The 15515-nt window shown below is 41.7% G+C and overlaps 1 pseudogene; it reads left to right on the plus strand.

The window, feature by feature from the left end:
- The first annotated feature begins 8906 nt into the window (after positions 1 to 8906).
- LOC147887549 (uncharacterized) lies at positions 8907 to 10149 on the plus strand (annotated as a pseudogene).
- The last annotated feature ends 5366 nt before the right edge of the window (positions 10150 to 15515 follow it).

A 15515-nucleotide genomic window follows, 5' to 3' on the forward strand; every position in this document is an offset into this window, starting at 1 on the left:
CACTGTCATAACCGATTACATATGTCATTTGCTATTAACATGCCTTTTTTCGAGTGTTTTAGTATTATGAGCATGTCATGCCAAGCTTTCCTTCTCTATTGGATTTACTATTATCACCACATGCAACTTAAGTACATAGCTCATCAAGCTAGAGAATTTGGTTCACTTGGTGTGATATCACCATTGCTTCCCTAGGTTGTGATTAGCCACTACTTATTAGCTCAACTCTAAAAGTCGAGTCGCACCTTTACTTCCCAAAGTAAAGGCCAAACAATATGGACTATGTGAAGTAGCTAGCTTGTATGCTATCCTATAGGCCAATAAAGCCACATAAAGCCTGAAATACAATGTGCATTCATCAAAACCTTCAATGTTATGTTCATTAAGTCAGGCCCATTGCACAAAAGGTGATAGGTGGTAGCCATTATGTGCAACACCATAACTTTTGGGGTGTCTTCCTTGGTCACTCATGAACTCAATTGATCATCCAAATGCCCCCTTATGAATATGTAATGTAGCACCTTAGTTAATAGAGGATAATTTTTGAAATTGAGGGACTCGCATGCCTATTCACATACACTATTTGTGAAATACTTATTCAATGTAATTGATTCCCTTAAGTGTATAGAGGGGAGCATACTTTCTATGAATTAAGACCAGTGACAATTGTGCATGACATTGCCCAAAGAAATCGAGTAAGTTATTACTGAATTTAGTAGACCAAGAGAAAGGAGGATAAACGTGAGTTCTCCATTTAAAACACAATATCTCAAGGCAAGCCATGAAATTTAGAGTTGTGAGGGTGGAGCTACTAAATGAGCATCCACACTAATGCAAAATGCAAAAATGCAAAATAAGTACAACATAGTCATGTCAATGGTCGACTACATATCAATCTCATCATCATCATCACTTTCATCAGGACATCAGGGTGGATGAGGCAATGGAGGCATGAAATCAACAATAGAGTGATGTCGACTACTCACGGGTGTAGCTCTGTGATGTCTCCTAGTCATAGCTCTACGTCTAACAAGGGCCACAATAACCCCATTAACCCCAATCGACTGGACTTTGAACAGAGAGGGGATGTCCCCAAGTGTAATCTACGCATGTCAACCCTCTGTCTGAGTTGTTGGGTCTCGCTTTGGGTCACGATCATGTCGAGGCCTCGTCTCATGGGTGTCCATGTGATCTGGCAAGAAGAACTCTGTGATAAAGCTCTAAGAAGGATCTACTAAGGAAGAAGTTTGCTCCTGTCTGCATGATCGAAGTATCCTCTTGCGGTGCCTGACTACCTCATGGATGAAGCTTTCAAAACATCTTTGGTCTAGGTAGGAGAGGAATCAGGACAAAACCACAAAGCTATCTTTGAAGAGGTAGTAGAAATGACCTCGAATCTCATAGTAAACAGGGCACTTGAAGATGAAGTGCTCCTCCATCTCAACCTCCTACATGTCACATAATGTGCTTATGTGCCTCTCCCTAGGTAGGCCCTCTGCTCTGCCACTCTCGATACGAAGTCTATGTGAAGAGACCCTAAACTACCCAATACAGATCCTCAATGAGTGGGGTAGGTGGATTTGTGTATACCCTAATGGGTCAATGAAACCCTCCTCTGTGATGTGCAAACAATAATCTTTGTAGAAGCTGAGCTTCACTAGGAGTTCACTTAGTCCCAACCAGGTCTAGAATGTGTATGTGACTGGAGGGGAGAAAACAGAGCATCCATACTGTACTGGAAGGGAGGGAGTCTATCCATGTGAAGCCCTAGTCACTCAAACTATCTCTTAATGTGTGCATACTAGCATCTCTGGTCCCCCCCTACCGAAAGTGCCATAGAGGAGGACCGTATTAGGGAAAAAGGGAGCTATAAGAAATTCACTATTTTTTTATTTATTTCTCTCCTAAAAGACCTCAAAAATATTAAAATATGAAAACGTGCTCAGAACTATCAGTAAGGACTACAGAACTGTCAATTCAGAAAGGAATAAGATAATCTTTTGTCTAACTAACATGATTTTGCATTAAATATCTCCTTAGTTTTTTTTTTGTTTCCCGAAGATTCCGCATCTCTTTTGCCAACGTGTGCATGCCTTTCATAAAGAATCCATCACTGAACTTGGTGATTGCACATTTTCAAAATATTTACATGGATATTGCCACACTTCCACGATTCATGTTACAAAATGACTATGAGATTGACAAGCAAACTTCGCAACCTCAGAAGCACAAAAAATGGCCGATACTAGTGAGTCACTATCTCAGAAGAAGCGATTACACCATCTTCACATTGACTTAGAAGAACAATATGCTCCAACACAAAAAAGACGAAAGGATACAGTGCTGAATGCTCAACAACGGGAAAATATGAGAAGAGAATCGCTTCAACATATTGACTTATGGTGCGATGGAAGCATATATCCAAAATGTCAAGTAAAAAACTCTACACCTCCATTTGTCAATCCCACCACATTACTGAGGTTTGCCGACGATGGACAAAATGGACTTCTTGGTTATATTTCAGCGCAGTCTGCATTTGCAGAAACATATAAAATGATGTACCTAAAAGAAAAGGGGGCCAAGATGCAGGAGATAGCCATTCGTGCAAAATTGGAGCAGCAGTTGTAGAATGAAATTGAGGAGCATTCAAAGAGTGAAAAAGAGTTGACAAGAGCAAGAAAGAAGAGAACCCTGCTTGGAGACAGACTAAGAAGCAGGAAGATTAAAAACATTGCAAATTTGAAGGCTGGGACTGGTGGATGCAAGCAAAGAATTCAGGAAGCAAGGCTAGATTGAAATTTATCATTTTGTATACTCAAAAAGGCTCTCAAATGACTATATCTATTTCATCCATTACCGCAAAACAAGAATGGAGGTGTTGAATGATATAAGCATATTGTGTTGTTACTATAGGAAATTATTGGAGCCTGCAAAAGAAAATATGGATCCAAACCTTCTTCTTGTTAAAGAAATGAAAGGATTGCTTTCTTGTGGTGTAGCAAAAGGTTTGATTGAGGAAAAAAAATACAAAAAAATCAAATGCAATGTTGTAGAGGACTTTGTATCCAATAATCAAGTTGATGGCACTATAATCCAAGAGGCTCTTGATGTTACTGGAGTTAGTAGGAAGGGATATAGTTCGATTTTCCATGCGATATCCCCAACTTTGAAAGATCAAAGGATTAAATGAGTTTTACTGCCAAATCCAGCAACCGTGTGGAGGATAAGAGCTTATTTGAATGAAAGTATAGATGAGTTTATTGGGCAATATATCCATATTGAAGAAATATTTCATGGTGGTAAAGGAACCACTGTGTATGAACCTTGGAAGAATATATTTGTAGATCTACAACAACTTCAAAGAAGAATGGTCGAGTTTTATGGAATAACATTTGAGGAGTGCAAAGGCATTTTGAAATTTGTTATCAAATTGGATGAGTGTGAGGTTGTAAAAGAAAAGAAAATGGAAAGGGTTACTATTACATTGATGAATGGAGCACTTGATACAACATTGACTGAAGCGAGTTCGAAGTATTTTAGTGTGCAGTCGGAGAAACACATATGGTGGTTAGGTGCGTTCTAGGTATGATCATTTTTTGTTTCGTACTTGATTTTGGTCATTGTTATCAAATCTGTTATAGTAAGACTTTTGTTTTCTATAATCTGGTAGGTGAAGACAGAAGACCATGAAACACTAGATTGGGTGTTTCACCACATGGAAATACCAAGAATAATCAAAAGACAAGTGCAAGGCAAGAATCTCCATGTTGCAGGAAAAGGTGATTTTCAAGTGGAGTGGCACATGGCGGGGGATCTTAAAACACTTAAGTGCATGTATAACATTAGTAAAGGAGGCAACGCAAAGTCTCCTTGTCTTTACTGCAAAGAATTAGCTCAAGTAATGGATTCCAAATGGTGGCAGAGACCACCTAATAGACATAAAGTTGACCCTGACTTCAAGGCCATTCTGGACATTCCACTATGTAATGTTCACATCTGCACATTGCATGGTCTATGTCGAATTATTGAGAAATTGGTATTTTTGTATATTGGATTTGCTTGGAAACTCCATCCCGAAAAAAATAGAAAGGATGCTCTTCAAGCATTGGAAAAAGTGTTATCCAATATAGGTCTACATGGAGGAGATGTTCAAATCACAAAGGATTTTTAAAAGTCTACCAATGGCAAGGAGGTACCAATCAAGCCCTCTATTGGTGGTGTTAAGGCAAGAAGATTCTTGTCTCGACCCACCAAACACAATAAGCAAGTAAGGCAAGGTAGAATAGTTTCAAAGATTAATTATGGATTGTGGAAGCAAGTCCATAATGCCGTGAAAGATCGTGAGGCAGATGGGGAAGCACGAAATGTGAAGGTAGAGGTGTGGAGGTCTCTTGATGTGACTCTTCATGTTATGTGACAAAGTAACATGGACAAAGAGTGATTACAAGGACTTTGAAGAGGTAATTAAACATTTTGGGAAGTCAATGAAAGACACGTGGATAGCCTGCAATATAACTCACTACATGGTAAGGTTCTATCTTCTTCTTTTACTTAAGTATGATCCTCTTTTTTTTTATTACTTACTATGCATTCTTATGTCTTACAGCATATCATCTACAACCACCTTCCCTATTTTGTCAAAAAGTATGGATGCCCAGCAATTTGGTCTACCCAAGGCATGGAGAAGTCTCACTACATGGCACGTAATACATTTTTCAGACACACACAATACTATGGAGGGAGTCAAAGGGCAAATAGTCTAAAGGAAGTCTTCCAATGGTTTTACCGAGGCATACTACAGAGGCTGCATGCTAAAAGAAAAGTTGCTAGCTCCAAAGTCAAGCTTGCTTTTCTTCTAGCCCAAAAGCAAAGACGAAGACAAACTCTAGACAATTCAATAGCAGCAGAGAGACATAGACAATGGAGGGAATCGAAGATATTTAGAAACCATAAATGGACAAGTAAACATGAATAGCAGTTTGTAACTTATTGGTGTTATGTCCACATGTTTTCAAACTCAATCAATAGAATTTCTTTTTGTGGAACAAGTGACTCTTGGTGTTATGCCTATATGATTTGAGACTCCATCAACATTATTTCTTTTGTGAAACATGTGATCTAAATGTAATACAATTTGTTCACAATTTCAATATATTGTTTGTTTAATATTTAATGACACCACTCTATCTATCCCAAGGACTTTGTACAAATCAGTTCATCTTCAACTTATTGTTCATTTATACAAGATCATACCAGACATCAAAGACTTTGTACAAATCAGTTCAACTTCAATATAATGTTTGTGCTATATTTGATGACTAAGTCCTATTTCTCCCAAGCCCTGCCGATCGGAACTCTCTTTTTGATCTTGATTGGACTCTTTTTCTTCCTTATTGGCTTGATGTCGACTGTCTGTTTATCAATGCTTGCCTCTGTTGCTTGTCTGGGAGGGGTATCCTTTTCTTCAACTGTCTCCACATGTTCTTCTTCTTGGATTGTGTCCCCTGATGCAATCATGGGTGGCTCTCGAAACCTTATGAGCTTGTGTTTTCCATAGCCCTCTACACATTTGGGCTCCTTAACACCACATGCTAATGCATAAGAAGTGTAAGACAAAAAGTAGGAGGCCCTAGAGGCCTGCTTATTCATATAATCCCCAAATATATCTATGGCAGACAACCTCTCTATCAAAATGATCTTTTCCTTTTGCCATGAAAGATCATGTCCACCTAAAACCTTGGACAAACATTTTAAGAAGTAAACAATGGCTTCTCCATTGTTGCTCAACTGCCTATGGTACATCAAGATCTTAGCACTGCCTAGATCATGAATATAATGAGCTAGGATTGACAGTTTGCCAAACCCAGCCGGCCTTCTTCCACTTGTTCTCTGGAGGAATGTCTCATCCTCAATTTGTAGCTGCCACATATCAAAATATCAGAGTGAGACAATACACAACCTATAAAACATTTAAGCAAAAGACAAAGTATTTGATTTGAAGTAACAAGATCGTACCTTCTCATTTTCATCAACAACAAGCAGTTCATCTTTCCAAAGATTTATTCCTCTCCCCTCCAATCTAGCCTCTTCTTTAAGCTTTTCTGTGTATAGTGCTGAGAGATTCATAGCTTCCTGTGTGAGCTGGAAGGCAACTTCACCTGGATCTTGGAACTTTTTAGCCTCTTTGAAACAAATAGTAAGGGCCTCCGTAGGATCAAAAGTTGTTTCCAAAGATAGTAGTGAATGGTCATCCTCTATGCCAACCTCCTTGTCAAGCCTTGAAGCCTGGGCAATAAGGGAAATGGCATAGTCCTCTCTCAAATTGAACATACACTCTATATCATGGAGGAAAACATAATCTTTTCCACCAATCAAGACACCTGGAAGCATGGGCACTGCATAGTTGCTGCTCTGAACATCAAAGTCTTCAACTAGCTGTGCTGCCCTAAGAGTTTTTGTCCTCAGTTGAACAAAGTCAAGAGCAGCCACTTGCAACCCCTCATCCTGGAGGTTGATATCTTCTTCTTGCTCTGCCATTTTTGTTACCAAAGGAACATCCTCTTTTTCCTCTGCTTTAGATGTGTCTTCTTCTTTAGCCTCCTGCCCTTGTTCATCCAGAGAGTCCTGACTGAAGACAATGTACATAAGGAATGCCATGGTTTCCTCAAGCACTCTACACTTTCTAGTGTGCAAGTTAAAGTTGAATTTATATTGATCAGGCAGGCTATCAAATCTTCTATTCACATGGTACCTCAGCCTGTCAATGGACAAAATATGATTTGTATGCACAAAAACCTTTTCACCTTCGGTTATGGTACTGATTATGAAATCATGAATGGCACAAGTTCCAAGGCAAAAAGTGTCCCTTTCACATGTGCCAAGTTTCAAACTCCAAGAGATCTACGTCCCATCCACACGTGTGAAAAATGACTCCATTCCACACGTGTGGGATTTAGTAGTTGCCTTATTTGTATTTTGCACTAATCTTTTCCCTCTTGTTTAATATATCTTGTCTCGGCCCTCCAGTCTCAGCTCTCTTGCATCCCTACCTCCCTACTCTGCAACATCAGCATCCTGACCAGTAGCAAAGGTTCATCCCCAGCACAGGGTACTCATCAACAGCACAGCACACCCACAGATAGCTTTCAGGTTAGTATTTATGGTTTCTTCCCTCAGTCTCTACAATCTTCTTGCCTTCCATAGAAACAATCCATCCTGCATGGACATGCAAACACATTGAAATGACTGAAGGCATGTTCCAACATGCTGCCTCATGAATTTGGAGGAAAATGCGAGGAGAAGGCTTTAGGAATTTCAAACAGAAGAAATCGCGTTTTGTTGCAAATATTGAACTGTTGCTTCATCCACCCCTGTCATTGTGGTTTTGTGTCATGGCTATACTCTCCTTGCATAGACTCAATCCATATTTTATTTAGTTGTAAAGACAGAGAAATAACTATAGGAATGCAGATCTTCAAGTGTGATAATTGCATGTGAGGGTAAAACTTTACTTATGGGTTCTTCCTTCAGTCTATGCACACTTCTTGCCTTCCATAGACTCAATCCATCCTGCATGGACATGCAAACACCTTGAAATGACTGAAGGCATATTCCAGCATGCTGCCTCATGAATTTGCAAGAAAATGCGAGGAGAAGGCTTTAGGAATTTCAAACAGCTGAAATCGCGTTTTGTTGCAAATATTGAACTGTTGCTTCATCCACCCCTATCATTCTAGTTTTGTGACTTTCATAGTTATCCATGGCTGTACTCTCCTTGCATAGACTCAATTCATATTGTATTTAGTTGTAAAGATAGAGAAATCACTGTAGGAATGCACCAACATGTCACTTCAGGTATTTGCAAGAAAACGCGATTTCGAGCTGTTAGGATTTTCAAATTGTCCATATCGCGTTTTATTGCAAAATTGTCAATGTTGCTTCATCCACCCCTATCATTGCCTTTTTGTGTCATACCATGTTCTCCATGGCTGTAATCTCTTTCCATTGCTTTGTATGCAATTTGTCAGAGTGATGGCAAGAACCAAGTCAATTGCAAGGAAAGCTGGCAAAGGGCCAGGGCTTGCAGCAACAGCAGCTAGGGCAGGTACCAAGAAATTTAGTGTGCCTCCAAAGGGAAGAGGTGCACATGGCAAGAAGGGTAAGCCAATGAGCCTGCTCCAACAAAAGGCCAAGAGATTGAAACATGGTGCAAGTGTGCTAAGGGAGATCAGGAAGCAACAGAAAGCTATAGGCTTTGCAATTCCCAAGGCACCTTTTCAAAGACTGGTGAAAGACATAGGTGATAGTTGGCACCTTGGGTTCAGGTGGAACAGGACTGCCATTCTTTCCTTACAGGAAATGGTAGAGGATTACTTAGAAAAATATTTTGAAGATGCAATGCTGGTAGCAGCCCATGCTCATAGGGTGACTTTGATGGCCAAAGACTTCAACACTTTGTCCAGAGTGAGATGGAGGTATGACAAGCTTGTTCATCCTGTGGAATGGCAGGACATAAAGATGAGAGACATATTATTAATTCCACCTACAAGGAAGTCGAAGGTAGATGAGGTTAAGGTTGTTGAAGTAACCCACTCAAAGAACACCAGAGGGAAGGCTACTTATGAGGATCTATTATAGATGTGGAGATTGGAAAGAGGGAGCTACAGATACAAAGAAGGTTGCAGGAGCTGGGCCCTAATATAGTTGTCCATATTGAGGATGAAACTTCAGTGAATGATTTTGACTTGACAAAGCCATGCTTGGCAGCATTGGCTCATAAGAATGAGTATTGCTCAGATACTATCATTCTTGCAATGCTCTAGTAAGTGTCTATTATTTTACATTTGCTTGCAAAACAATCCTCCTTGTACCTCCTTTATACCCTACCCTAATTATTTTTTGGTCCCATGCAGCATGATGAGAAGTTGGCTTCACCACTCTGTACAGCATACAGTTCATATTATTGATCCTGCCATTTCTTCCAAGTTAAGAGATGCAAAGGAAACTCCCATCAGTATTTCCAACTGGTTCAGACACTGCAATTTTGAAGTTATTGATGTTTTGCTACTTCCATACCATAACAGGTATGTGGGTGACTGCTTCTTTTGGGATTCTTCTTTAAGATTGAGAACTCTTGTAGCCTTTGATTTCTTAATTCTTTTTTCCTTATGCAGTGACCACTAGAGTTTTGTTTCTATTGACATCTAGCAGAAGCAATGCTTTATATTCAACTCTCTTAAAACACACACAGAGAGCTGAAATTGTAAGTGGTATGTGTGCTTTTTTTAACTTCAAACTTCATTATTTTGATTTCATACTAGCTAAATTATATGTATTGCAGTTGTATTAGAAGGCTTCTAGATGCATTGGATCACTGTCCTCCTAATGTCTCTCTTTTGGATTCAATAGAGCCAATAAATCTAGAGGTAAAAAGTCGTTCCCTCTACTGATGTCTATTTCATGCTATGCCTTTGAACTTATTGAATAATTTTGTTTTGTTCAGATGTTAACAGTTTCTAACATATCTTTCCAATTGTACAGACACCAGAACAAGATGATTCAAGTAGCTGTGGATGGAGAGTGCTGATTAGTGCCCAATATCTACTTTCAAGCTATTTTGAGATAGGACAGCTAGACCTTGTAAGAAAAAATAATTTTCATTTAGCTTCAAGATAATTGATAGTGGTACAAAGTGTCCTAAATCATCATATGCCATTGCAGATGAGAGAAGATAGCTTCAGCTCAAACTATGTATATAATTTCAGAGCTGATACAATTTGGAAGTTTTTGAGCTATGCCTCCCCCAAACATATTGTACCAGCTACTGTCAAGTTGGGTGAGAGCTCTAAAGTCTGAGAAGTTGTAATACACCTTGATGACACAGATGAAGCTGATGTGGTGCCACAGGAACAAGGACCTAGTGTTAATGAGGAGAAGGCACAGGAACAAGGACCTACTACTGATGTTGTTGAGGAAAAGATGGAGCAGCAGCAAACAAATGCTCCAGGGGTAGTAGAGGAGATAATGGAGCAGCACCAAGATACTGTACAGGACAGGATGGAGCAGCAGAAAACAGATTCTCCAAAAAATGATGATACGGAGAGCTTGGACCATGTAGAGCAGCCTCTGGATCAAGCTGTAGATAAATAGAAAATGGTTGTCAAGAATATGTTCTACATGTACAATTAAACACTTCTGTACAAAACTTTACTTTATTGAATACAATACCTTTGTTTATGGAGTCTGTGTTATCTCAATTTTCCAATTTTCAATGTCTTTGCATTTTATTGAACTCTCTCTTCTTTTGAGCACCTACAAAAAAGCAATATGAATCAATAGGGTAAAGTAAACTAATAGTAGTGCTTAATGAGACTAGGATAAATCAGATGGTGTACCTTTTTATCGTTGTAGATTAAAAAAAAGTCCTTTGAAATAGAACCTTATGTCTCAAACAGAATGTCATTGCGCAATTGAGCTAGGGAGCAACATTCTCTTAATGAGATATTGGCTAGCACATCACCATTCTCAACAACATCAATATCAAAAATGTTTATTTTATGCACCAAAAGAATCTTCATCTTGCTCCATTGGGACTAGTTTTGTGCCTAGCATACTTCAGTTGCATAGAAGGTTGGACAGCCTCACAAAACACTGAACTACATGTCTTCTTATCTCAACCTTTATCCAAAAATTGTGGCATGCATGCCAAACTTGTTGCTTTAACTGTGAACATTGTTTTTGAAACCTTCACTGGAAAGGTACTAAACAAGTCCACAAAAACTGTGAGAGGCATGCATAAAGAAATTTTTATTATCCTTGTGGCAATATGGGGCCTCAGAGCTTTCTGTACTTCTTTGAAAAGCTTGGCCCTATATGCCTCTGTAACACTAAAATGTGGGTGAGGCCAATCCACTGAATTCCATGCCGGAAGGTCTTGTTTCCTTAACACACCATGTGTGTTAGCATTGTCCAACAACTGATAAAAATGATCAGTAAAAAATATACCCGATTGAGCTAGCTCTATTGCACATCAACCTTGGTATTGTTGTTCTCCTATCGATCCATGCAAAACATCTATAAATCCTAGAATACAATCGATGTTTTGCCATGTCTCATATGATGAAGGGTATAAATCTGAAATAAAACAACACAAGAATGTCAATAAGCAAAGAAAGAAAGCTTCATCTTAAAAATCCATACACCTCGTAAAGAAAAAAGCCACAATAGAAAAATATACAATTAGGCCTGTGTTGTGGAAGATCATTTGGATAGTCTCGCAAGACAAGTTCTTTATGCATGTACACATGCTGAATCAAAACTTCTTTCACCAATATCTTCCCTCTGGTGATTTTAAAATCTCGTACTCTTCCCTTCCATGATGCCAAGAAAATGTTTTTTGTCTAGGGTCTTTTTCTTTTGCTAGGTTGCATGAGCACCCATGCTCCTTTCGAAACACTAAACCTTTCCCAAGTTCCTTCCGTTTTGACTATACTTGAATTCTCTACCGAAGAAATAGAAGAGGCAGGTCGACGGGGTAAGGATGTGTGGTATAACATCAATGTAGAGGCCAAATAGGATAGGCGATAAAGCACACCCTTGTTTGATCCAAATAGTGCTCATGATCTCATCTGTCCACCCAAACCCTACCCAAACTCTGCATGAGACTCTCGTAAAGTGCCATGAAAACATACTATAGGCATCGGAGGAGGCAGGCTCTCGGGACTGTATCAAATGCTTTGCGAAAATACACAAAGCAACAGTAAACCCTCTGAATCTGTGCCCTCACCTCCTCGATGATACACCTGAGCGTGAGAATGTGATCCATGGTTCCATGATCCCGCCAACCTATCCTACTGCTCTAAGTCCTTGACACTCTTCAAATCGACTGACCTCGGAATCAAGCACTGATGCTTTAATCTTGGACATGACATGTCCAATCATAGTGGTCTTGTTATTCTCCAACTCAATGCATAGCCCCTCATGATCCTTCACTCGGCCATTATGAAGTCTCATTATGGCATCCTTCACTCCCCCCTTAGTGAAGAGGGTGCAGGATGTGGGGCGTGGTATATGTGAAAGATCAAAGATTGGCTTATTTGGGATGTCATAGAGTGTGCGTGCATAGTTATGCCAAACCTAAGTGTCAATGAGTAGTGAGAGGGATCGTCTCTCTAGAAATATCCGCCAAAAGTCCTTAGAGTTGTTACTAAACAAAATGTTTAGTAGTTCCTCCTCGTTCTGGCGAACAAAATCTAGTTTCTTTCTACGTACCAGTTGACAACACTCACATAGCATCTCTGGTTCGCTCTAGAGATTGTTTTTGGCTTCGAATTTGAGCTGATGGCATAAAGTCTTGCACTCATCATCATACCAGCTATTACAAGGTACAGTCTCCCGAGTGGTGGTGGGTGGGTAGAGTGAGTGGTGTGAGGGAAAGCGTAGTGAAAGGGTCCCCAAAAGGGTGATTCTGTAAAGAACTGCTACTCCTCCTGACCCTCGTACTCCCCCTATGTCTCAAGTCTCATCTCTATAGGGTGACTCCCATGTGTACCCACTGACTCTACTGGTAGTGGGCACTCTAGACTCTGATGTGTCTCTATGTAGAAGACTATGTCATGACTTGTATAGGATTCCGAGAAGTTCCTTGGTTCTGACCATAAGATACCATTACAGTTCCAAATGGTGCAAGGGTCTCAGAGATCTGAGTCTCATAGACCTCGCCTCTCTATGTGGGAGGGGGAATTGATGCCCAACGAGGGCCTGTAAGAAGTCATCCATCTCGTACTACTACCCAATTCCAACTCTTATGGGCCTAATCCCATTGCTGCAACAGGGAGCGCCTCTCCTCAACCTCTAGGGGGTGAGGTCCTCATCCATGGAGATCGTTGGGCCGATCTCACAGGACTAGCCTGTGTCGTAGCGTCGAAAGTCGTGCTTGTGTGTCATGGAACAGTATGATCAAGGGTTGCTCTCAGTTGGGGTCTCTCCTCACCTGCCACGCCCTCTCGATCCTATGCTCAGCTACACCCAACGTAGTGGACACGAAGGTCATCGCATCTACGGTGTAGCCTCAGTGCGCGAGATCCCACGGACTCTGATGTTGAGAGCCTTACTGGATCTCTACTGCTGCTCCATGAGGGTAGCCAAAACGGTTTCCCTTGCAAGTTCTCATTTGGCCACGATGACCCATTTGGAAGTCTCCTCAATTACAAATTGCATGCTCACAATATGCGCCTACTGTGAGATATCCTGTCTGAGTCTTGAATGAGATCAGCCTGGTTCCGAATAGCATGAGCCTGCTCCTATATGACATGGCCCTGCTCCTAGGTGAAGCAGATATACTCCTATGCGAAGCGTGTCAGCTTCATCTCATGCTCATAGATACTGTGTACCTTCATAAGCAAGGCTCCCAGGCCTCTAGTGGGTCAACCAGTCTATGTCCTAGTTGAGACTAGAAGGGCTATGGCATAAAAGTATGAGGATCAGATCGGAAGCTGGGGGTGACTGGGTGAGTTGGGTAAAATATGGAGATGACAATGGCATGGATGAGGCAATCCCAACGGGATATGGAATCACAGGAGGCTGACTCATAAGGAGAGGGGAGAGAAAGGTCGAGGCGTACTATAGAGCAATGTGACACCTCCACAATAGGTGTCGTAATCTGTGAGAGAGTTGTAAGAGAGAAGAAGGGAGGAATGAAAGCTGTAACAACTCCCTTATTCCAGGGGAGAGGGAGGCGGCCGATGTCAAAGGTATGTCGCTAGCAATAACTGTAGCTGGGGATGTAGGGGCTATAGCTGAAACTAAGGTTGAAGCTAAAGATGAGGATGTAGCGAGAGGAGCTGAAACTAAAACTGAAGCTGAAGCAATGAGTGAAGTAGAAGTAGAAGCAGATACTGAAGCTGAAGCTGAGGCTGAGGTGGATTTGCTTTGCTGTGTCAACCCTAAGTCCGCTTCAATTGTAGCACGCATTCATATCCTCAAGTTTCAGTTGTGTTTGCTTCTTTTTTGTGTCATCCTTCTTGGTTTTGTCTGTCTCTTTAGCTCGTTCTCCCTTTCCCATTTCTCTTGGACTAACTTCTAGTTGTTTTCTTGTACAAGTCCTAGTGCAAGGGTAGAGGAGGGAGCGGTAGCAGGAGCGGGAGCACGAGGACCCCCTCCATGGTGGGAGGCCCTCCCTGGGGTTCAATGAAGAGGCAGGGTGGGGCTCTACTACACAAAAGGCAACACCAATAGCACACAGCGGAGAGGTGGGGTAGGTTAGCTACTAGGGGTAGGCTAGAGGTGCGCGAAGAGTGGAGGAGCAGCCAAACGAGGTGTTGTGGTAGGCAAGAGTGAAGGAAGGATGAGTAGGAGCAAAGCGCCCGGGGGGAGTAGGAGCGATAGTCAAGGGAGGTGGCGGGCAAGAGAGGAGCATCCGAGAGCGAAGGGTGAGCAAGAGGAGCCGAGAGCGAAGGGAGCAAGATCGAGAGGTGCTACGTGGATGGAGGGGTGGAGGTAGCTTCGCGAGAGGAGCTACGCCAGGGCAGAGCGCCAGGGCAGAGCGAGAAGCCCGGCGGAGGGCGAAGAGAATACTGCAAGGGCGCAAGGGCAAAGGCAGCTAGCAAGGGAGGAGCTGCAAGAGGGGCGAGAGCTACAGCGAGGGGGGAGCAAAGAGAGAGAGAGAGAGAGAGAGAGAGAGAGAGAGAGAGAGAGAGAGAGTTTATTAAAGTCTTCAGAAGACCAATGGGTCCATGAGACTGTGAAAAACCTGGTACAAATGAGCTGTGGTGGTGGAGCTACTAAACGAGCATCGACATCAATGCAAATGCAAAAAATGCAGAATGTCAGTACTAAAACATAGTCATGTCATATCGGTAGTCGACTACTTCATCATGATCATCACCATCAAGACATTAGGGTGGATGGGTCACTCAAAGGTGCAGCCCTAGCATGTCTCCTAGTTATAGCTCTACGTCTAACCACGGCTACTATCACCCCCATCGGGTGGGACCCGACTCTAAACATGGAGGGGATGTCCCCAAGTGTGATCTATGTGTCAACCCTCTATCTGAGCTATCAGCACACAAGCTCCGGGTCAGGGTCATGTCAAGGCCTTGTCCCGTGGGTGTCCATGTGATTTGGCTCGAAAAACTCCGTGATAGAGCTCTGAGAGGGATCAACCAAGGAAAAAGTATGCTCCTATCTTCGTGCTCGAAGCATCCTCTCACGGTGTCTAAGTGCCTCATAAACGACTTGCCAAACATTGTTGGTCTAGGTAGGAGATGAATCGGGCCAAAACCCCATAGCTATCTCTAAAGAGGCAGTAGAAATGTCCTTGGATCTCATAGTAAACAGGACACCTGAAGATGAAGTGCTCCTCTATCTCCCTGCATGTCACACAAAGTGCATATGTGGCTCTCCTTAGGTAGTCACTCTACTCTACCGCTCTCGATATGAACTCTATGTGAAGAGACCTAGAATTGCCCAAGAGAGATCCTCATTGAGTGGGGTAAGTAAATCTGAGTGTACCCTAG

Source organism: Dipteris shenzhenensis, chromosome 23 (genome assembly GCF_047967505.1).
Source record: "Dipteris shenzhenensis isolate YYH24624 ecotype China chromosome 23, Dip_SZ_1.0, whole genome shotgun sequence".
Taxonomy (NCBI): Eukaryota; Viridiplantae; Streptophyta; class Polypodiopsida; order Gleicheniales; family Dipteridaceae; genus Dipteris; species Dipteris shenzhenensis.